The sequence below is a fragment of the Mytilus edulis genome, chromosome 10 (genome assembly GCF_963676685.1).
Source record: "Mytilus edulis chromosome 10, xbMytEdul2.2, whole genome shotgun sequence".
Classification (NCBI taxonomy): Eukaryota; Metazoa; Mollusca; class Bivalvia; order Mytilida; family Mytilidae; genus Mytilus; species Mytilus edulis.
In genome coordinates, this window is record NC_092353.1 from 27,919,738 (window position 1) to 27,945,938 (window position 26,201).

General features: G+C 30.4%; 1 protein-coding gene across 1 annotated transcript in view; it reads left to right on the forward strand.

Annotated features, from left to right (window-relative positions):
- LOC139490796 (suppressor of lurcher protein 1-like) overlaps positions 1 to 26,201 on the forward strand; it is a 387,332-nt gene that overhangs the window by 20,102 nt on the left and 341,029 nt on the right. The gene's annotated exons all lie outside the window — the stretch shown is intronic.

A 26,201-nucleotide genomic window follows, 5' to 3' on the forward strand; every position in this document is an offset into this window, starting at 1 on the left:
TGCACTACATTTCATCTTAATGTTTGCATAGCCACTACTAGCAGTGTTTAATACCCTAAATAATCCAGTCGTAATATTTCACTCACTTTATGAAACATCAAAATCATATTTGAATAAACAATTTCATTTATTTTTTTACACTGATATTTGACATCTCATCCAGAATTCCAAAGTTTTTAAATACTTCCCAATTTTATTCATTTTTCACTACTTCACTAGATTTTTTTCTAAATCCATAGTATAAATTCTGATTAACTTCCCATGATATACATCCTAATTTAACAATGTTTAACAGGTGCAGAATCTATACATAATTCAGAATCTTGTAAGTTTGTTTTATCATTTCCATTACTATATTCCAAATAGTTATCCTCACTTTACAAATATTTTGTAATATTTTATTTATATTTTTACTATATATCACTTGATTTTTCTATATCCACAGTAAACATTTTATTTCATTTCCTATTATAAATTTCCAAATCAAACAATATTTGATCCAGAATTTTATAATGACTATTTCCAATTTCACATTCACTTAAAACATTTCCCCACGTTGGGAATATTTTAGAATATTTTACTTTCATTTTTCACTTTATCACTAGATTAGACTATATCCAATGCATTAATTCAACATTTTATTTCATTTCCAAGATCCTATTTAAATGGTAAATCATCTTAAGTTTGTAACAAATCCCAAATTAATAATGAATGTTTTTAAAATCACATTTAAAGCCACAGAAACATGTTGGATGAACTCACACTATATATCTCCTACTTGAATTCCAGTTTTGAAATTTTTTAATCTTTAACATAACTAAATCCCATCGTATGAAATTTGAATTTCCTTGAGCAAACACAGCATTTTATGCACAAAAGTCCCACTAATATTATAATAGATTTCAAAGAAAAAACACAGCAAGGTAAACTCCAAACTTACTTTCGAATTTTACATGTACAACATCATATGTAAGCCCCACAAAACAGTTTGAATGAATTATTTCCTCCTTGATGTCCTTCATGACAATAAAATCTTGAAAAAAACACATAACATTTTAAGGTTCATGTGGACCCTATGGCTAAAATGGCCGTATTTTCACCTCAAAATTTACTCTCAGTACAGACAAACCTGCGCATCTGTAACAAATTTCAGGCATAGCATGCCCTAGATAAATAAATTTCAAATATGTTTTATGTTTCAGAAAAATAAAAACTTACCAAGATTTTGCCGTGCACTTTTTTTCATTCCTCCAGAAGGTGCCAAAATAAACTAAGTTGGGAAACAGGTTTGAGAACTTCCCCACATGTAATAATTGAAGTGAGCTGTATTGCTTGACATTGACATGAGATGGACAATAGATACCTGACAATAATTGGTTATTTAAACTGTGTACATGAGTGGACCATATCAAGGTAAACTCAACTGTTTGTTGATTTTATCAACTTTTGCAGGGACGAAAAAAAAGTGTACGGCAAAATCCAGTTAAGTTATGAATTTTCTTAATCATACAATGCATTTGAATTCTATTTATCTAGGGCATGCTATGCCTTAAAACTTTTCAAGATGCACAGGTTTGCCTGTACTCAGAGTAAATTTTGAGGTGAAAATACGGCCATTTTAGCCATAGGGTCCACATGAACCTTAAGAAGCAAAATTGCTATAAAAAACCTAAGAAGTGAATTCAAATAAAATAAATCCAATATTGTATGCACAATGACACCAAAAGATTTCAAACATTGCAAATAATAATCCAAAATGAGAATCTTGAACATGTTGAAGGGACATGTGAAGAAATGAACAACATATCCATCTGAAAATTTAAACTGCAAACACCTGAACAGCTATTTCTTGTTTCACTGGCAGCTGGACAATACTGTATATAAGGGTTAGAATTTTAAAGAAGCATTTAGTGTGTAAAAACAGTTTAATTTTCAAACATAGTAATACATATTCAATTTAATCTTTTACTGATTTAGAATTTTAGGTAAAAAATAGATAAATTATATATATCAGGGATTTAAATCAATGAAAACCAAAACTATTTTCTTCCCTATCAATTTTTTAATAGAATAATCCTAGGTAAGAAAAAGTTCAGGAAAAAAGCATGCTGGAACTTTGGGTTAGGTTAATAAAAATCTTTACAGGTAGCATCAAGGTAGATTTAAATCTAACAATACCAACTGGTCAATTTAAATGTCCCTATTGTGTTGTCAATTTTAAAAATAGGTTGAGCTATAGGTAAAGTTTTACAGTAACAACTATAAGCAACTCACTGTAACTGAAACTTACATTACCGACTAAAAGATAAGTTAACAGATGTCAATAATTTGTAAAAGTAAATTAGTAATTAAAATATATATTGGAAAAGTTTTTTATTATCAGTTAAAAAAATATTTTACACATATCGTAGGCGAAAGATTCAGATCTTTTATCAAAGCTTCTGTATATCTATCATGTTGTGTGTTCATATTCATTATACTAATTACAATCATAATATAAAAAAACAAACTTTGATCGATATATGAAAGATGATATAAATGTATGTATAATCGGATTTTAAAAAGATCAGCCGGTAGCACTGTGCGTAAAATTTACTTCATTATTTTTCCAGTCAGAAGTGATATTTGTCAGTTAAACTTTATTTTATTTATGAAGATCTTGCAATTAAACACTCAACATCTACCTTCGATGCTCTATCAAAATAAACATTATGCATTCATACTATACAAGAAATTTAGCTGTACATTGTATAAAAGTTTAGAAACTAGACGCACAGTTTGGGGCATATTCTGAAATGACAGTTCGTATCTAGTTTTATGTATATTTATTGCGATTTTTTTTTTTAAACAGTTACTTCATGCAAATAACAATATTTTGAAGTATTAGTAAAACAACTTGTCATAGATATTAGGCTCATGATTTTGTACGGGAGAAGCGTTTTCGTCTACAGACAAAAAAGGCAATTGAAAAGGAGTAAAATATACCTGAGGGACACCCAAACTTACAAACACTTAACGAAGTTGCATTGTACGAAGTTGAGAAGCCTTGAGGATAACAAATTCCGAAAGGTTTTTGATAAATATAAGGTAATCTATTTCTAGGCATGAAAACCATACGTTTTTAACAATTAAATTTCGTAAACAGTTGATTTATTAGCATTAACACATCAATATGTTAATGCTAATAAATCAACTGTTTACGAAATTTAATTGTTAAAAACGTATGGGTTTTCATGCCTAGAAATAGATATACTACTGTTGCCTTTATCTAAGATATTAAATATCAGAGGGGTAAACTAGAATATAGATGAGAAACTATCGACATGTTCGTGTATGATGTTCTCGAGTACCCCATCAAAGAGTGTTGCTCACTGTGAAATTGGAAAAAAAAGTGTATTATTTACTGGCACACTATAAATCGTGTTGGTAAACTTTTAAACTTCATAAATAAATTTACAGTCATCCTTCTATGTTATGTGACATAAATCATCATTAAAGGCAATAAACCATCTGAAAATTAAAAGCAATAAACCATCTGAAAACTAAAGGCAATAAAATAATTTGAAAATTAAAGGCAATAAACCATCTAAAAATTAAAGGCAATAAACCATCTGAAAGTTAAAAGCAATAAACCATCTAAAAATTAAAGGCAATAAACCAACCCGCTGTAATATCTCGTCGAACATTTCTGTGGGCATTCGAAGGAAGTGTACAAAGGACTGCCACTCCCCCCGCCTAAGTTCTGTCATGAGTTGGTCATATAGACCAAAACTGAGTCGTCTTTCAGGACTAAGCCATGGTCGTGTCCACCATCTCCTTTGTCTTCTCCTTCTTCTCCTTTCGACAGCTATAATGTTTATATTTGCTACATTTAAGTTGAGTCTGGCCTGAATAAGAGCTGCTTGGTAGCGAAGACGTGCTTTTACTCCAAGATCCATCACGACTAATAAATATTCATGACACTCAAGAAAATCAGACATACCAATTATTGGCATTTCTGACGCGAAATTTCAATTGGCATTTGTCCGTTTTACATCCGGTAGGCATCCGTTTTATCCGTTATCCTTCCGTTAATGTCCGTTTCACATCCGTTTTATCCGTTAGGCGTCCGGTAGACGTCCGTTGGTGAATTGGTCTGTCGGATCTCCAACGGATGCATAACGGACACGTAACGGATACAAAACGGACAAGTACCGTACAAAACGGACGCCTAACGGACGCCTAACGGACGTTCAACGGACATTTTATCCGTTGGACGTCCGTTCAAAGTTTTGAACATGCTCAAATTTTTCCACCGGACAGAACGGACGTCAACGGATAAAACGGACGCTTAACGGACATGCAACGGATATGGACGGACGCCTAACGGATAAGAACGGACGTCTAACGTACATGAACGGATTGAAAAAAGTTATCCGTTAGGCGTCCGTTCGAGCTATCTGGTAAGGTGTGACCGAGGCTTAACATACCAATTGATATCAATTTCAAGCGTAATATGTTCCTTTTTTAAGATTGTCTTATAAATGTGTTTTATGCATAATCTATTGGTTTTGCACAATCGGATTGCCAATAATGCAATCTAAACCAGCATCGATAAAGTTAAGACAGAAACGGAAGTTTATTGAACCAGTATTATGGGTTTATTCCGTTTTGCTCGATGATTTCTTCGTTTTTGTACTTTTTCTTTTGTACTCAGGATATATCGGCTTTATAGCAAAAGTACACTGAAAGCTGATGGCCGACTGCTCAGGCAACCGAAAAGAACTTTTTTATTGCAACTATTCTGCCAAATGTCACAAATTATAATTGTATCCTTTTTTATCTTCTGATATCATGTATATATTTTTTAACATTTCTACCTTTTATTTCTAATTAACATTCCTAACGCTGCACATTCTGTATCATGTATTGATATTGACAACATTTGTTCATTTTATATATTTATTTTGTTTTCTTTTGAAATAATGATTTTAGTTTAGTTCAAACATATTCATTTATAGTGGATAGGGAAACAAGTTATTGCGACTTATATTAATTCCTTTCCACATTGCAGCCGCGAGTGCTGCCTTGTAGCGGCATTAGCCTGCTCTTTTTCGAATTCTACTCTTAGATATAGGACATATAGTGTGCTCATTATACCCGACTACAATTTATTTGTCAGTTTTACCTTCAAGTTTCTATTTCTTTAATTTAACATTGCCATTAAAGTGCGAGGTTTGGCATGCCACAAAACCAGGTTCAACCCACCATTTTTTCCTTTAAAAATGTCCTGTACCAAGTCAGGAATATGGCCATTGTTATATTATAGTTCGTTTCTGTGTGTGTTACAATTTAACGTTGCGTCGTTTGTTTTCTCTTATTTTTGAGTGTAAATTGACATTGCGATAAGACGTGTCACGGTACTTGTCTATCCCAAATTCATGTATTTGGTTTTGATGTTATATTTGTTATTCTCGTGGGATTTTGTCTGATGCTTGGTCCGTTTCTGTGTGTGTTAGTTACATTGTAGTGTTGTGTCGTTGTTCTCCTCTTATATTTATGCGTTTCCGTCAGTTTTAGTTTGTTACCCCGATTTTGTTTTTTGTCCATGGATTTATGAGTTTGAACAGCGGTATACTACTGTTGCCTTTATTTACGTATTTTCTGAATGGTCAGATTGATAAATAAACAAAATACCATTCAATATAAATGATAATGGTTTAAACAGGACGTTAACAACATTTCAATCACATCTCTCAAAACATTTTACTTTGCTGTTCTTTTTTCTTCATTGTCTGTCCTTTTATTTTTTAATTGACATTGTACATTTGGGATTAACGAACGGTAAACGGATTAAGAAATCGGATATCACCAGCCACATAATGACCGAAAGAAAGAAAGACGTAAATATATAAGGAAACAACGTTTCTATAACGAAAGCAACCAAATAACCAATTCGAATGAATATCTGTTATTGTTTTAAAATTTCCAAACTTCAACTTACAGTAGGTAACACTACTTCGAATTTTTACTACAAAACAGTTATGTAATTTTATCGATATATGTATTTGAGAAATACCCTTGACTTGTGCGGAAGATAAATGTCTCATTGTAACTACTACTTTTACAATTGTATTAATAGTATTTTTTTTACCTGTACACAATAACCCTTCAATTTCCAAACAATGTTCTTTCAAACTGCAATATTTTCAATGCGGTCGATCATCCTCATACGTTTCGAATGGGTTTATTCCTTCTTTTCCATACATGAAGTAATATGCTTGTTTATAATTCAACGGAAAGGTAAAAATTATACCGATTTAAATGTTGCTATTAAACTTTTCTTCAAGTTTAACATTTAACTAATGTACCAAAGCAAGATAATATTCCGCTTGTGTGCAATAAATAGCAATTTATTGGCGTCTAAAACAGATTTAATTGGAAATTTAATTGACAAACGAAGAAAATGTTCAACAACTGAAGTCTGTCAAAAGAGAACATTCTCATCTAATAGACATTTCAATAAATTATATAGAATACTTTTAATTTGCAAATGATCTCGGAATGCAATTTTAAAAATCAAATGTAACACAAAGAATAGCAGGGCAAATAATTGACCTTCAACTGATTTCCATACCAGTGGCCTGGAAACACAAATTTTATATTATTTTTCAGATTAAAGCTTATACTATAGGGTCAGTACATACCTCCTTTAATTATATTTTAACCTTGTATAAAAAATGAAATTACTACCTTTTTACAAATGGAAATTAATAACATATCACGAAATAACCCAGATTTCCCTGTAACTTTATAGTCATATACATTTTTACAAGGCCATACCTTAAATGATTTCAAAGTCTAGTTAATTTGTAAGACACAAAGAAAATAGTATACCTTTTACTAGTTCCTTACATAATAAAATAATTCAATATTTGAATATGAATGAAAAAAGCGTAATTATTAATTTACATTTAGCAAATGATATCTAACAATTTAATAAAATGCATCAGAACATCAACAAACTATTTCCTAGAAGAGCTTTTTGAAGAAATTCGGAAAACTATCAACATTTGATTATCGGTATGTCGGTAAAATATTTCCTTATATCATGGCTTTAAACCATCTATTTCTGACCGTTTTCTTCTCAAATTTTACTTGCTGGTCGTGACTCAAAAAAAATGGTTATTATTTCAGAAAGATTTTCTCTTGTTTCTATTGTATATATATGTGTGTATCGAGTCGACATAATTCTTTTTGCTGTAAACCATCAATGATTTCGTTTTTATTTGAATCTATATATTTCAAAAGCGTTTTCTTTGGGCTTAAACTAAAACACGAAAGTTGGAACCAATAATTGGAATTGCATAATATTGAAAAAAGAACTTGCAGTTTCTCGACATGGCATAATTAGATACATTATTTATATGATATCGATAACATTTTGGTCTAGATTTAAAAAGGGTTTAACTAACTTCTAAATTAAACTAATTTATTTTACATCTGTTCTTCTTGTTAGGTATGTAACTCTGTAATATGTTGTTTTGACTAATTGACCTTCATTTCCTAATTAAATCATAGCAGCATCTGAACTTCATTACTTTAAGTTAAAGCGTTCCTTCGTTTATTCACAAATGTTGTTTAGTAATGATGCTATACTGACATATAGATAAAGCTGTAGAAAGTAGGACATCTGTTTCATCGGATCATATTGAGTAAATTGTTTTTAGGATGTATTCTTCTGACGTTTCAGTCTTGTTGCAATCCCGATCTTAAATTATTTCCAAAACATGTGATACAAGCAGAAAATATCAATTAATTTAAAAATGTTATAACCAAACATAATTCTGTGAAAAAATTGTGTATTAACAATGAATAGTTTTTTAGTAATCCAGTTTCAAATTTTACGACCAAGCGAGTCAGTATTTTTAGCCAAATTTTTTAGAAAATGGGTGTTGGATACAAAAAAATGATTTTACAAGAACCATGTTCATCCCATATCATTTTGGTCTTTTCAAATTTCTTAGATATGTATTTTTCGATCATTTTTAACAAATGTTGTTTAGTAATGATGCTATACTGACATATAGATAAAGCTGTAGAAAGTAGGACATCTGTTTCATCGGATCATATTGAGTAAATTGTTTTTAGGATGTATTCTTCTGACGTTTCAGTCTTGTTGCAATCCCGATCTTAAATTATTTCCAAAACATGTGATACAAGCAGAAAATATCAATTAATTTAAAAATGTTATAACCAAACATAATTCTGTGAAAAAATTGTGTATTAACAATGAATAGTTTTCTAGTAATCCAGTTTCAAATTTTACGACCAAGCGAGTCAGTATTTTTAGCCAAATTTTTTAGAAAATGGGTGTTGGATACAAAAAAATGATTTTACAAGAACCAGGTTCATCCCATATCATTTTGGTCTTTTCAAATTTCTTAGATATGTATTTTTCGATCATTTTTAACAAAAATGTTCAAATAATATGCAATTTGTTCTTAAAACTGAGAAAAATCATAGATTTACAAAATTGACAGCATAGTAAATTTTACTCATAAAAGCGTCAAAATTTGATATAACTTTCTTATATCAATACCTACCTATAGTTTTTATAAGTAAAATTTATTCAGTTTGGTCCACTTAATCTTTATAGAAAGTATGAAAAAAAGTTTAATTGTGGAACTGATTTTTTCACGAAAATTGCCCAAAAATAGTTACAAATCGATAAAAATTAGAAAATCATCAAAATTGTGCATTTTCAAAGGGCCGTAGCATAAAAAAAAATTCACCAACATGTGATTTTTTCTTCACCAATTATTTTGTCACAGTCTAATAACCGCAAAAATCAGGTTAAGAAAAAAGTTTAATTCTAGAAAATTTTGGCTCCTCAGAGGTGTACATCCTTAATTGTGCTCATTGTTTCACATTTTTTATATGTATTGCCTTTATATGTTAATTATGGAGCACATTGCTTTCAGTGAATAAGAGATAATCGTAGACTTACTATTAAGGTATTAAAAACAATTAGAAATCGAATGAACTATAAAAGAAATGACATCGATTGGATAGATAACTAATGCATGCATCATTTAATTTCCAACGAATAATCAAGATTTAAATGTCAATGCATGGACAAGAACTACACGACATAAACATACACTGATATTGGATGCTAGATTCTCCTCATTCTTCATACGAAGCTCCAATATGCATAAAAGAATAAGTCCAACACAGTTTGATGACATTTGAATTCCGTTTGACTGTTATAAAACTCGTTCTCCAAACATAATAAATATGTTGTCAATCAACAAATCAAACATCATCAAAATACCATGTGTTGGTGTCAATGAGACAACTTTCAATTCTTATCAAATTGTTATATATCATACATGTCAAAATGAACTTTTTTGACATAAACTAATGCAAATTCGGAATTTTATCGAAAATAGATTAACATATTGATGTATTTTATCTCGAAAGATATATAATGGTTTATGTTTTCAAAAGTCGGGTCAAAAATTTGAAAGAGGAGAAGAGAAAATCTGACATGAGCAGCATGACGTGTTCTACATGTGGAGCAGGATCTGCTTAATCTTTTCGGAGTGCCTGAGATCACTGCCGGTTTGTTTTTTCTTGGGGTGGGGGTGAGGGGTGTTTTAATGTCTCATTTGTATCTTTCTCAATCAAATTAGTGTAGCAAAAAGAGGATAAAATTTATCAATTAGGGGGGGGGGGATATTAAACATGATAAAAGTTACCTTTTTTTTTAAAAAACAATTACTAATAATTGAGCGTTCAACGTGTATTCGCTTTGCTTGCAAACATACCTTGACATTAAAACCACGTCTTGGATAAATAATTGTTTGAATTTAAAGTCTCTTATGATATTCAGGAAACGTTGATTTTTTTTTTATTAAACTGATGCTTTTTGTTGGCAGTAAATTTCAATCTCAACTCGTGATTTTAATTTTGCTCATCGATCAGTTCAGTATTTGCACATTGCAGGTTAAAAAAAACAGTGATTGGAATACACGCAGTGGAGCTTAAGAACAATATATTAGACGTGTCTAATGTGCTACAGCTATGTATCATCATAAACATTTCGTTATCCTTATGATTAAGGTTTTCCCTAGTTTTATTTATATGATTGTGACAAAACCACTTACTTATGCAAATAGTAATCTGTATTTTATTTTCAAAATATACAATCTTTATGTTTTCTGCCTACAGCAATACATAATGTGTTATTGAAAATTTGTAATCTCGTTTAAATGCGAAATAACTGCCTATGTTTGCTCTTTGTGAAAGGCCGTAGAGTGACCTATCATTGCTACATGCTACTTTTGTGTCATTTGGTCTCTGTTGAATACCAACTATTGTCACATTTGCAGTCATACCATATCTCCTTATTATATAGGGATTTTTGTTACAGCGCCATACAACATTGTACCTACTTGCTCAGTTTTTATTATGAAATGCCTTACCATTCATAACATTGATTTTAATGTTAAAAGGAATAACATTACAGTGACAACTGAATGAATACACGATTGACTATACTTGACAAAGAACAACTCTCTAAAAGATTTGTTTGATTTTCCAATTGATATAACACTCAAATTACTATTAAACTTTTAGGACAAACATTTAAGTTGTACAGATTTAATAATTGAAATCACGATACATACAAATTCATCAACTAGACAAGAACATTTTTCGATGTATCACTTCATAATTTCGATTTTATAAAAATGAATGTTATCGTTCTCTTTATAAATTCTCGTTAACATAAATATTACCAAAAATTTAATTTCTCTTGTCTTACTTTGAAACGTCAGTTATTTTAAAACTGTTATTGAACTAGATTGTGGAGTACATATCTTATTAAATGCAGTAGTGTCTTAGATTTTTGTAACTGTTATAGATTTAGTGTTACTAACCTAAGTTTATCAGTGAATGTTAATTAAAGCACTCGCTTGTTTAAAAATGTTGCTCTTTAAACATGTATATGAACATATTGTGATTTAATATCCATTAACTAATGGTAATGTCGTCAAAAAGGCAGTAAAGTTTGATTTTTTTTCATTTGGTAGTTATGGTAAAATTGATGCAGTTTTGAAAAGATGTCAATTTTACTTTTCAATATAAGTTATCCTTTTAACACTTTCAAATATTCTAACTGATTATTTTTACTTATTTAAGAACTTTAGTTCTTTATAGTTCATGCTATTTAGCTTTGCCATTAAAGACTGAGGTTAGGCCAGCCGCAACCCCTATTTTTTCTTGCCCTTTACCAGGTCAGGATAATAGCAATTGTAATCTTATAGTTCGTTTCTGTGTGTGTTGGATTGTTGTTAATTTTTTGCTGCACTGCAGTGTTTCTGTTGTTTCGTTGTTTTCCTCTTATACAAAGTAGTTAATGCGTTTCCCTCGGTTTAAGTTTGTAACCCGGATTTGGTTTCTCTCAATCGATTTATGAATTTAGAACAGCGGTATACTACAGTTGCCTTTATTCATGTATACAAATGTAACATTTAAAACATTGGTTTACATTTGTTTTTCAAATGCGTCTGCCTTAATAAAGAAAGATTAAATCTTAAACTGATTACTTAATGTAGTCAGACTACATTTGGAATTGTCTGTACCAAGTCTATCTATCCATAAGCATGACCAAATGATAATGAAGAGCTTATAGAATGATGCTTTACAAAACTTACGCCAAGGGAGACATTTTGCAATAACTATCGTTCCTGTAAAATATAGATATAACATTACACAAACGCCATCTTTTGAATCTAGACGTCAAAATCGTTTATTTTTCGACACCTGCTACTAATGAAAAGTGCTAAGGCAATATCTTTTAAAGATTCATCACACTTTGGTTTTTTTTATTTCTAAATGATTGAAAAACTGAATAAAATTGCAAAACAACTGGAAAAATAATAAAAACTGTGCTCAATTAAGATTTTCGTAAATAAGGTTAAAGAGAATATAATAATGGTAATTAGGCTTGAAAGGAAACAGAGATTTACTGCATATGATGTTTTTGATAGAAAATTATTTAAATAAAAGAACAAAATTAACAATAATACAGTAAATGCCATAAGGTAAACCATAATATCTACTGTGCATTATCAATATTTTGCTACAATAATAGAAACCATAATATTATAAAACGTAAAAGAAATTTGACGAGTATCACGCCACATAAAACGGGAAATATAGTATATTTACCGAAAAATGTTGATTTCGTGCTTCATTTAATGAAAAACTAAGTCATGATTGTAGTACATGTTCTCTGATTTACAAACTCTTGCAAGGAACATCACCTTTGTTTGTTCATTTTTTTATCAATATCATAATCCTTTCACAACTTTATATCTTCTAATCTTTTTATTTCCTCTAAATTGACAAGCAGTATCCAATACTTGTCAAGAGAGATAATCTACTGATTATCAAACAATAGCATGTTGACAGAAAACTGAAGCACAGTGATTTATTCTTGTTGAATTGTAGTGTTCACTGTATTAAAAGCTTAGAACCAATATACGTAAATTTTATCAAAACTCGCAAAATCTATATGAGTGCACGAAAATGAATGCGTATTTATTCGACGTACAAGTAAATTATTTGCATTTTCAAACTGTTCAATGGCATTTCTCTAAATCACAATTTATCATACTGAAGTAACTCGAATCGCGTATGTCAAGGAAACACCGACAGGTATTATGTATCAATACCCTGATTATGGATTACGAGATGCAGTGCAATGAAATACATCTTTCACACCACAATACCGTTTTCTTATAAACTGTAATTAATGCTTAATTTTTTTACTTCTTTTTTTTATTCTTTTTTATTTTTGGCTTTATCTTGATTTCTACATTTGTACCTGTTTATTGATATTTGTGTCACTTGATTGGTAGTCACTCGACGATATCTCATTCTATTTGAATTAACGTTTTGCCTCACTTTGGTAAAAAGCCTTCTAAATCAGAACCAGGTGAACAAATGAATCATATTACGCAGTAACGACTTATATTAGGTATAACTGTCTATTGTGTTTCTAAAGTTACTCGGATAAAGTATGATACATGTATCTTAATTCGGGGTTGCAAATCGAAAGAACAAGAGGGGGAGTAATTGTATTATGTAACATCGAGTCCCAATATTGAATAAATCAGCCAAGCGGTTATCATTTTATTTAGAACGAAACGAACGAAACACACAGTATCGGAAAAGTGTCCCATATAAGGAATATGGGAGACAACATTCAACATAGTAGAAAAATAATGTCAGTTAATAAGCTATAGGTCAAGAAAACATTGCCAAAACGTTACAGCAACAAATCTGTCATCTGTATTAGGATGCCGTAAAACAATCGCTGACGTACAAGTAATGAAATAATACATATAAATAATGTGATCAGTCAGATCTGTTTGCTTCATTAAATGTTAATCACGAATAAGACAAGGCATCACATTCTTAACTCTAGATGGAAAATTGTGCTTAATGTGGCTAAAAACCAACATAGATGTCAAAGTATGTATAATATTGTGCATTGATGGCATCCTTCATCGAGGTTTCCCTCACGTTTCCTTTAATCACTGTCAAAATTAGTGATATATTCTAGTCCTTACTTTCAACAGTTGACTGCAAACTACAGTTGACCTGCAAATCGATTTATTTATATACATTTTGTTTTGTCTTCTTGATATTCATATTCCTGATATTGTGCTTGTGTTGTCAATATTCTTAAACGCACTTGTTTTTAGATTGATTGAATATCATAGTTTGTGCCGTTTTCCATAGAACAAGTGTTTGCCTTTTACCTTTAGTATTTTACAGTTTATACAAAGTTACAAATCACAATGCTTTTTTCATCAGTAAAAACAAGCATATAGGTTAAGTACAAGTACTTTAAACTTTTTGAAATAATTAAACATCATCATTTAAAAAAAAAATAGCAAGTAAATGAATCATTCGTTTGCATGTCTAAGCTCCATTTCTAATACTATGCAATAGATGTCTTTAATTTTCCCTTTTAGTTACATCGTAGGTCCAATATATGTATGAAACTTATTTTTTACGCTATCTGTCACTGTGTTTATAGTTCACAGTAATTGTATTTATTTGTTAGTTTGTCGACACTCGTATTACCTAATAAATTCAATTTACTATTTGATGTCTGTAAATCTTCATTCTACTTTTGTCTGCTAGCTTTATAATTAAAAGCTGTAAAACAATCTATCAGATTTCAAGAGTTGATGTTTTCTACAATTAAATCAAGACGACATCTGAACTTTCTTATGTGAATTACTGACCATCTTCATTAGTAGATAACTTCATTTTATATTTGTGTGATTTCCAATTACATACTACATTTGATATTTACCACTCATATTCAGTATTCGTGTTTTTCTCTTTCGAATAGACATTTAAGAAAAACACACTCATCAAAGATACCAGGCTTATAGTTTTGTATGCCAGACGTGCATTTCGTCTACAAAGGAATCATAAGTGTGTTCGAATAAAAACGTAAAAAGGAACATTAAATACGAGAAAAATTGGACGAACATTGAGGACCAAAAATTTCGAAATGTTTTGCCAACTACAACTAGTACTGAAAGTTACCCTCTAGTATAGTATATTGATCTCTAGTTCTATACGTTGATCTCTAGTACTTTACGTAGGTCTCTTGTACTGTATGTTGACCTCTTTTACTGTGTGTTGTCCTCAAATACTGTATGTTGTCCTCGTGTACTGTATACTGCCTCAGAGCTGTATGTTGACCTCTATTACAGTTTTTATCCTCTAGTTCTGTATGTGAATTTCTAGTTTTGGTATTTGCCATCTATTTCCTAACGTTGCCAATTTGACCATTATTTCGACCTCTATTAAAGGATGTTGACTTCCAGTACTATATGTTGTCCTATAATACGGAATGTGTACCTCAAGTATTGCATGTTTACCTCAAGTATTTTTTGTTGCCCTATTTTACTAAATATTGCCATCTAGTTAAGTATTTTTACCTCTAGTACTATATACTGATCTCTTGTACTTAATGCTGATTTTTAGTTTTGTATGTAACTAAAAAGTATGTTGCCCACTAGACCATTATGTTGACCTCTAATACTGAATATTGTTATTAAGTACTGTATGCTGACCTATTGTACAGAATATTCTCCCCTAAAAAAATAGGAGTTAAAACCCGAAATACTACAAGCAAACAATGCCTAAATCTGATTCGATAAAGGTAATAATATGATATCACATGTTTTGTGTCGTGCATTTGATAACTTTGAAATCAGAGAAAGTATTCATTTAGAAGGTTAAAACCAAATTATTCACATAGGTAATACGTTATACAATCAGAGATCAAAGTTATTTGAGATATGTCCTGATTCATTAATAGACACGTATGCCATACATTAGCGATATGTATGATTCAAACATTCATTTAAAGCAAACATAATGTTTTAAGAACTGTTAGAGTATTAAAGCTTATTGTAATAGCTTGAATTAATAATATTATAGTTTTAATGAATGGGTGTTTTTATAATGGCCCTGTTATATGTCCAAGGTCTGTAATAATGGTCGAGGAAGTTTGTAATGGCCTGAGGCAACCCATTTCTTAAAACATTTATTAACCAACTGAACAAAAGTGTATGTGTTGCTGCCAACTTGATGTACTCTCTACTCTTTTAATGACAGTTTAGTTTGAAAAAATTATTTGTACTCCACCATAATAAAGCTTTTAACATACCAAATATCCAAGATATTTTAAGTTGACAGAAGTTATGTGTTGAAAAACAGGATGAACAGTGATCCCTATATATGGTTTCTCTAATGTTGGTCACTAGATTAAATAACAAACAAAAAAGTCTTGTAATTATATTATTTTCAAAACACAATTGAATTTAATAAAACATGAACAATATTAAATTTGAACAATTTAGGTTCAGCGGCCATGTTAAATTTATTATATTTAATATTAACACTGTTTCTGTAATGGCCCTGTTTTTCTGTAATGGCCCTGTATTAATGCCTAGTTTGTCTGTATTAAGCCCAGTTAGGGTTTTTAATAAACAGTCATGTTGGCAATAATGTACTTAGTTGGTTGATAAAGTATGAATAACACCTCCACGCAATGTAGATATAACAAATGTGTCTCTTATCATTAGGAAAATATCTCTGTACATTTGGGTTTTTTTTGTTGTTTTTTTTTAATTGTATTTTGTAATTCTCAGCTGGTTATATTCCTGTATTGGAATTTTCACCAATAAAATTATTTGATTTGATTTGATTTGATATGATTACATAAACAAAAGTCAGTTAAATAAACAATGACTTTTTTTAGAAGATGAAGTGGTCACCTAATTATTAAGAGGAATTGAGCTCAGCCAAGAAGACTGAGTTTGATTCGAAATTAATTAGTGTGTTAAAACATCTAAAATGATTGCTTATTGAAATTGACTTGTCGTCTATTAAAAGGAGTCGCATTTTAATTAAGTTTTGCTTTGTTTTTATCAACTCGCAGGCACACACATGTGGCAATATATTTTCATTTTAAGATAACATTCCACAGAGAATATAATCTTTTAACAACACCCTTGATGATATGATGGTTTTCTTTAAAAAAAAAAAAAAGTGAACTAACTTTCTCGATCTCAATAGACATTGAGGAAATAAATATTTGAGACAAAATGCACTTGTCTAAAATACACAACTACAAGCTAGGAGACAAAATGCACATGTATGAAATATATAAAAAAAAATACTCGAGACAAAATGCACACGTATCAAATGCTAAAAAAAAGTACTCGAGACAAAGCACACATTTATCAAATACATAAAAAGTACTCGAAACATAAATACGAAAAATACATAAGCTCGACCTTTAAGATTATAATTGTATATATTTTTGTCTTTCTTTTTTATCTCTCTTTGCTGCTCTTAAGGTGGTTTTGGTTTGTTTTGGTGTTGGTTTTTCTTTACTTGAGGGGTGTTGTAAGGTGGCATACTATTTAATGTATATCCTGCTTCTTATTTTCGTATAAAACATTATACAAATGCAATACAAATAGCACGTCTATTTGAATAAGTCTATTTAACTCCTTTTGTAAGAAATTGAAACGAGCAGAATGTGTTCGTCAAACCAGTAGAAATATATATAAATTGTTCTTAGATGTAACTAGTCATTTCACTTCAAAGACTTCAATTAAACCATCATATAATTGATTAATCACTTACTGAAAAGATATTTGTATCTGTTACGTAATAATTATGACAATGTATCAAATGTCTCTTCAAATTCTTATTAAGTACTTCAACATCCTTTGAAGCAGCACATTAAGTTTAAACCTTTGGTTGATTTTACAGTTATTCCACTTAACGGAGAATATTTTAAAACGATACTTTACTGGAAAAAGTATATTCCATTAAGTTTTTGTATGATCATCACATATCTGCTGTTATGTGACATAGAAAACATCTTAAAGACGAATTAAGTCACCTGGTACTCCGTGTCTATGAAGACAGAAGAAAACAAATACTGGTTTTTGGTTGAACGCTAACCGTACTGTAGACAACTGATAAGAAAATTTTACAAAATACAACAATTCATTATTATTCTTCTTTTTTTGTTTGGAATTTTGACATTTTAAATCTTGTTCTCTCGTACAAAAGCAAATAATAATATTCCAAGGGTGGTAAAATCTGGATGAATCATTACAGCGAGAAATGAAACAAGGGTGAAATATTTTGGTCCATTTCTTTTGATATTTATTCAACCTTTCGTTTTTTTATGCTGTCTGTTTATATTAATTGTTTGCTTTTTTCAAAATCTTTTCATTTGCACTATGTGTGTTTGTTCGTTTACATGGATATCGTTTTATATAATTTAAAACAGTTTCAAACACCGTATATCGAAAAAAGAAGAGCAAGTTTGAAGAGATCGTGTGAATTTTCACAGTATTATTGATAGACTATAATAGTATAGTGAAGAATGCCTATAAACAAATTTCATCATTAACAAAAGTAATTCCAATAGAGTTTGTTTCTTGAGCTGTAAATTGATCTTTTGTTTATGATCTTTCCAATACATTAATGTCGTCCTTAATAAAATTTGTGAGTTATGTTCTTGTTTTGTCTGACATATGTTATACATTGTGTTATATTATTGGATATCAATGTTCTATCTTATCATTACAATGCTTAACAAGTTTTCCTTTACATCAATACATTTTTATATAGATAAGACCGTTGGTTTTCTTGTTTGGATGGTTTTACACTAGTAATGTTTGGGGCCCTTCATAGATTGCTGTTCTGTGTGAACAAATTCTCCGTGTTGAATGCCGAACCTTGACCTATAACGGTTTACTTTTATAAATTGTTACTTGGATAAAGAGTTGTCTCATTGTCACTCATACCACATCTTCCAATATCTATTTACGGTATTTTAAAAATGCTTTCATTTTCCCAAGACAATGCCTGTACTAAGTCAGGAATATGACAGTTGTTGTCCATTCGTCTGATGTATTTGAGCTTTTCTATTTTCCTATTTGATTAGGGACTTTCCCCTTTGAATTTAACAAGGAGATCAGTAGTTTTGTGATTTTTTTTATTTTTTCTTGTACATATTTACTACTATGATTTATTCAGTTTATTGAAATGTCTTTCCTTACATCTGTTTTGGTGTGGACTGTGTAAATGGCATACAAATATGTGCATGTTCCAATGTATAGCTGTTTAACTATTCAATGGGATCTAAAGGGATACTTCATATTATAGCTTATTGTTATCAAAATAGTTTTGCAGAGTATACTTTAAAATTTGTTTGAATTCTAAGGTGAAGCTCTTTAAACACATTTGAAAAATTGAGAATTTTACACAACATACTATTGTCCTAAAGATGCTCATAAAAGTATTCCCTTCCAATATGCATAGATATGGCAAAGTTCATGTTTGCTGCATATATTTAAGAACAGTTATTGCGTTTTAATGCACATATGAGGCGAACACAGTTGTGAGTTTTGTTATGTGTTTTTTCTGCTTTTATCTAACACGGTTATAGAATATGCACATTTGCCTTGTTGTTTTCAATAAACGAATTTTTTATTTTGTTATGTTTTTCAAATGCACTTAATATCTTCACTGTCAGTTCATAAAGTACATCAAGTTGTGACGACACAATTTCATGTGAAGTTTTGTCTAATTGACATATACCTCTGGACTATAATTTATGTCAATTAAACAAATAATGATACTTTTGGTGTAAATTTTTCTCCCTTTGTAGACGACAGAGTTGTGTTTAGAAGCAATAAATGTCAGAACATTTGTATAACTGCTTCATTAGACGTGTCTAGCTCTCATATAAACAAGCTTAACTTAATTTCATGATTTTTTTCTATTCGAACTATTCGTTCTATTTACCAACATTCATTGTAAAGATTTATAAAGATATTTGAATGTCTCAACAAAAAATGTATATAACTGTATATGATTTCCAGAGTACTTGCTAAAATAATTGTTCAATTCGATTGAAGTATCATTGTTTATACTTGTTCATAGTAAAATATAATATGTTCGTAACGATTTTCCTTTTTTTTTTCTTACGGTACTTTGCATTTGGGAGATACTTAATGTATGTATAATGTTTATGGCACTTAAATTGTGAAAAGATGTAGCTTTATGGCGCCCATTCTAAAAAATGGTTACAATTAATTGAGTGTTTAAAAAACCCACTACTATTCAATGAATAATAAAACAAAGTTAAAACAATAATGAAGGTAGCCGTTATTCAACAAGTCAGAAACAATTTTATAAAATAGCAAATAAACATTTAGAAAAAGCTATATAAATGTTGTAATGTGGTAGTTTAAACAAAATAATACTTTTAGAAAGAAAATAGACTGTAGCACGAACATGGTTTGTTAAGTCGTATGAATAAATTTACTTTAAAAAAAAAAGGAGATGTGGTTTGATTGCTAACGAGACCACTTTCAAGCAGAGTTCAAACTACACCTTTATTTATTGACATATTTTATCAAAGCAAATGCTACATTTTCATATTTATGAAAAGTTTATTGAATACTTATGTTCTTTTTGAAGTAGCAAATATTTATCAAAGGTACCAGGATTATAATTTAGTACGCCAGGCGCGCGTTTCGTCTACATAAGACTCATCAGTGACGAAATATTTATAAAGCCAAACAAGTACAAAGTTGAAGAGCATTGAGGATCCAAAATTCCAAAAAATTGTGCCAAATACGGCTAAGGTAATCTTTGCCTGGAATAAGAAAATCCTTAGTTTTTCGATAAATTCAATGTTTTGTAAATAGGAAAACAAAAAAAACAGGGAAACAGGAAATTGAAAATAGATGAATGGGGAATGTGTTAAAGAGACAACAACCCGACTATTGATCAGACAACAGCCGAAGTCCACCAATGGGTCTTCAATGCAGCGAGAAACTCCCGCACCGGAGGCGTCCGTCAGCTGACAACTAAATAAATATGTGTACTATTTCAGTGATAATGGACATCATACTAAACTCTGAATTATACACAAGAAACTAACATTAAAAATCACACAAGACTAAACAAAGATCAGAGACTCCTGACTTGGGACAGGCTCAAAAATGCGGCGGAGTCAAAAATAGTTTATCCTGTTCTTATTATTTAAAAAAAAAAAGATAGAACCATTTCAATCAGTCAGCAGTTATTTCATTCATATAAGAACGATTTGTCCTTATAATTTTGATACACTGAAACAAATTTTAAATGTGTATTTCTAGTATATAAACTAAAAAACAACACTTATAAATTTTAAATGTCCGAAGCGCTTTTCTAGACATGCATCCATCGGTAACGCACGACCCCGAGTATTTGATGAACAAGAATCGAAAGATTTTTCAAAAGCTTTATGGTCAAATGATAAGAACTAATATAATAGCATAATCGAAGTAGTGGTCAGCTTTGCCTGAGATAGTTGAAATCTTGAGGAAATTTTTTAGGAGGATTTAATATAAAATATTTCAGTGCTGAGTATCACTAAACTGCTGCTATCAAGAGGACTTACAGTCCTCAAGTAGCAGTATCGTCCAAGTTTTGTAAAACTGAAAAGAACGCTTTATAACTTTACCATTGAATATTAACAGATTTAATTTCTTATGGATCTAAATTGAATTATATTGCACGAAAAATAAGCTTACTGTTATCATACATTAAGTGCTATGTCAATTTCCTTCATGCTAATAGTTTTTATTATTACCCAATAAAGAGTATTTTACTGTTTTATTAATATTTCTATATTATTTGCTATTTTTCTGCCATTTTTTGTTCTATGGTCTATTGCATTGGAAATTATCGTTCTATTGCACCTGAGTGTGTGCAATCTATTGCACTGACCTGTTATAACCTTTTATTCTGAAATCGGATTATTTGAAAGGTATACATGTTGTCCAATCAGTATGTATTAGGTAATAAAACAGTTATTGAATGTGTAACAGTGCAATAGATCAAATTATATTTCCCTCGATATGAAGATCAGCTCATTGTTATATTGCCCGAAGCCAACGGCTGAGGACAAAAATACAATGAGCTGATCTTACTTGCATACCGAGGGAAATATAATTTGATCTATTGCATAGTTACATATTGAATAACTGTATACTATAGTTGTACTTGTTATATGTTTGTCTAAAGTACAATCTTTCTCTAAACTGGTAGACAGTGTAATACCTGTCATAAGTAATGGTCAATTAGCTTCTGGGTGAAATATAGGTATTAATATTCAAGTATAAGTTGATATTCACTTACACGTACTCATATATAAAGACATCTGTTATGATATTGAACAAAAATATTGTCAGAAATAATGGTTGAAAAACAAATATAGTTTAGGCATTTATTAATTGTTCATTACGTTTTTACACCGGGGATGAGTATAGTAATTTAGTCCAGTTATGTACCTGATTCACAATTAAACTAGTTACTTGTACAACAAAATATCAGTTGTCAGATATAACTTATAACGTCTAGTTGACTTTTGTTGATTGAACCTATCCAACTAAACATTAGATACAGGATAACAAATATATAGTTCAGTCTTTTTCATAGCTTTGATCTTATGAACGTTGGATGAACACTTACTTTATTGATGAATTAAATTTCATTTTCTTGTCCAATTCTCTTTTCAACATTGCAGAAGCGCTTATATGTAGGTGTCAGACCATCAATTGAAAATCCCCCTCTATTCAACAAATGTTTCCGATTTAAACATGTATCCCCGTTTTACTTTCCAATTTTCAAACCATGTATACATTTTTGTAACGATAAACTACTGTTGGGAAGACGAGTACTATATTCTTCCATTTTTGACCTGTAAGTTATTGCATTGCAAGCAGCAACCAATAACTATATTTTACAAGTTATTGGTTTGTCGATTTAATAATATGAAGTTTGTTTTTTTGTATTACAAAAATTTCAGTTGTTAATTTCCAAAAGGAAAATAATGCCACTGTCATAAAAAGGAGTGAATTATGACAGAAATGTATGCAATATTTCGTGTCATATTAGATCTGATGTATCCCAATCGAATATAGATTATAAATCTGATTCAGATGACAACAAACACATTTAAAAGGGAGAGATTATTAATAAAAGATGCATTTACTGATAGAAACCAGCTATTCAAGTTATTGGAATTGTTTTTGTTAATAATACGATTTGTTTGGCGCCCTTTTATTTTTCAGATGTTATAACATATTATTAACAAAATGAAATACTTACACGATATTATTGACACAAATGAATATTGCGACACTTAACAATATATGTATCATCATACTTTTAAATCTGTTTTTGTCTACATACTGGTCTAGTTAATCATGAATTAATATGCTAAACAATATGAGGGGTTTCAATAATGCAGAATATATAGAATTGTAATGGTGTCACTTTCAGATCTTGATATCATTATAATGAGTCTAACAACGAAAGATATTTTTCAATAGATGTATAATACGAAGTTATTGATGTGGTAAGATTTTCTGTTGGGTAACGTTCTGTGTAGAATTTCCCAAAAAAATTAAATGATAATTCTTTGATAGGGTTCGTGTTGTCATTTACTATGATGTGGTTAGTATTTTTCAGACTTATGAGATTTAGTTGCCCCTTGGTATCTTTTGTTTCTTGCTTCGATTATGTAAGACGTCACGATGATAGCAGATAAGACAATCTGTAAAGTCTCAAGATTAGATAGTATTTTTTTGATTTTGCAATTTCAGACATTAAATTATTGCCCTATCATGGTACAAAGTACATTCTCCTCTCATATAAATGTAGATATACTTTGGTAGCTTAAGTTACTGTACATTACATTTATAACAGCACATGTACCATGTATGTTTGGCATTGAAAGTGTAAAATTACGACCATTAGCACCAAGTGAGAGTTTATCGAATTATTATTTTTATGTTCTCAGACATATTAAAACGGAAATCGATCTATGACAAACTTTGCTTTAAAGGAAATATATTTGACGTAAAAGTACACATAACATGTTTAATTGTGTCATAAAAAAATTCTAGAGGTTATTTGTTTCATTTTGACTACATTGAAAATAACAACGTTGTAAATCAGAAACCTTCTGGTGGTCCTATTTTTTTCACTTTCTAGTATTTTTCTATTTTTTAGTATGTATATCTTCTGGCATCGGACTCGGACTTTTCTTGAATGAATTTTAATGTGCGTATTGTTATGCGTTCACTCTTCTACATTGGCTTGAGGTATAGGGGGAGGGTTGAGATCTCATAAATATGTTTAACCCCGCTGTAATGTTGCGCCTGTCCCAAGTCAGGAGCCTCTGGCCTTTAATTTGTTCGTCTTGTATGATTTTTAATTTTAGTTTCTTGTGTATAATTCGGAGTTTAGTATGACGTCCATTATCACCGTACTAGTATACATATTATTTAAGGGGCCAGCTGAAGGACGCCTCCAGGTGCGGGAGTTTCTCGCTACATTGAAGACTTATTGGTAGCCTTCGGCTGTTGTCTACTCTATGGTCGGGTTGTTGTTGCTTTGACACATTTCCCATTTCCTTTCTCAATTTTATATACCGGTATTAAGATATCTTTACGTCCACTTGTTCTGTTGAAGATATGTTCTGTTATAAGGAAAATGTGTTGAATGAATTTCCCACAATGGACTTCCAGGATTTTTGTATTCTTTTGAAGGTAGGTCGTTATGTTTTCTTACGTTTTACTGTAATACATTTTGATATTATTATTTGTGCAAATTGTCATTTCGTTTTTTTTGGGGTTTTTTTGCTGACTAGGCGGTATCGGCTTTGCTCATGGTTGAAAGCCGTACGGTGACCTATAGTTGTTAAGTAATGTGTAATTTTATTTTTTGTGGAGAGTTGTCTCATTGGCAATCATATCACATCCTCTATCTGTATTAAATGGGATATATCATTTTTTGTGGAGCTGTTAGACTTTTACCAGTGTTTCGGTGTTTGCCTTCGCGTTGTCAGTTTCTCTTCAAGTTTTTTGAAGGCCTTCTTATTGTCTATTGTTCTAGTATTTTCAAAAACAATATCCATTTTTCTGATATTTTTTTTAAATATTGTACTTGCAAATACTAATGTAGGACCCAACCCTTGTTATCAAGTTTGCGTTTAATTGCGAATATGTTTTCTGTTTTTTTTTAAAAGAAACATTATTTTGAATATTATTAATGAAGAGCCTTTAATTTGGAGAAACTGACAGAAGAAAATTTAACATACCATTTTACTTTGTGAAAAGCTTTTTTTTCGATGAATATTTCTTAAAAACCCTCCTTTTATTTTCTATACAAGTAATATATATTTCAAACTTGGTTAATACAAATTTTGCTACTTTTTTTCATTAATAATTACTATTATCCATACGGAAACAAAATATATCAATACGACACGAAAGCACCAACCTGTAACATAATTGAACAAAGTCAGTTATGACATATATTCGTTTCGCCTAGTAGAATGTTTTTTGAAACATTTTTATGAGAACAAACACTGTTTCTTTTGAAACAACTATTTTATATCTTTAATTCCGACAGGAACACATACCTACGCTCCTTAGTAAGTAATGGTGATGTGATAAGTTTACCACAATCAAATGGTTATCCCTATGGACCAATATGAGGTTAGTAGTTGTCATATGCAATCAAGACGTCATGTCTATTGTTAGTAGTTACGTCATTACTACGTTTATCGAATTGTTGTTTGTTTGTATACAAACATTTGAAGGATTAGTTCTGTGTGACCTTTCTCGATAGTTAGTACAATTCATATGACATTCGGGCTTTGGTCTCTACTCTCTGGATTTTACGAAATCTATTTTGATTCGTAAGGGTTCTGTAGCAAACCATATAACTAATAATTTGAGTTCCTTTAGACATATTATTCTAGAACACACCAAACTACAAAGAACTACTATTTAATGACAAGTGAAAATAAAGGAACAGGTCTTTAAACAGTCATGATAAGAAATTTGTTTTTCTACATGTAGTTCAAAAGTCTTTTAACTTTATTTTTAAAATTGACGGCCAGTAGGAACATACGATAGACAAGAAAAAAATAATACAAAGTTATCTATGTATTGAAATTATGTGAAAAAAAATCGACTTTTATCTAATGTTACAAAAAACCTTCCAATTCTTTTGTATTTAATACTAACGTCCAAGTTTCAACTTATAATGAAATTTTTTACGGAATGACTGTAATATTTTTTCTGTCTATGAAGAAATAACATAAACAATTTGGTGCACACTGAATAACGCGCATAGCGGGTTATTGAACAGTGTGCACCACATTTTTTATGTTATTTCGAATAGACAGAAAAAATATTACAGTCATTTCTCATAATTTAATTCTAAATTCCATTTTAAACCGTAGAAAACCATGAAAAAACGTTGATGACGTCACGGTCACATGACTAAATAATGTAAATGGGCTGATACCAAAATAACGTCAGCCAATCAGAAGCCATGTTACATCCAAAATTAAATTATAAACCATCTTATTGTTGAGAAACAGGCAAAGTTGACTTTATGTGTATTTGTCTTTTTTTGTTTTGTTTGTTCTTCGGTCTTTTTCTTGACACATAGCTCTTAAATATCGTTGGCGTTCAAATATTTGGGTCGGTTTTGAGTGTTCCTAGTAAAGGTCAATT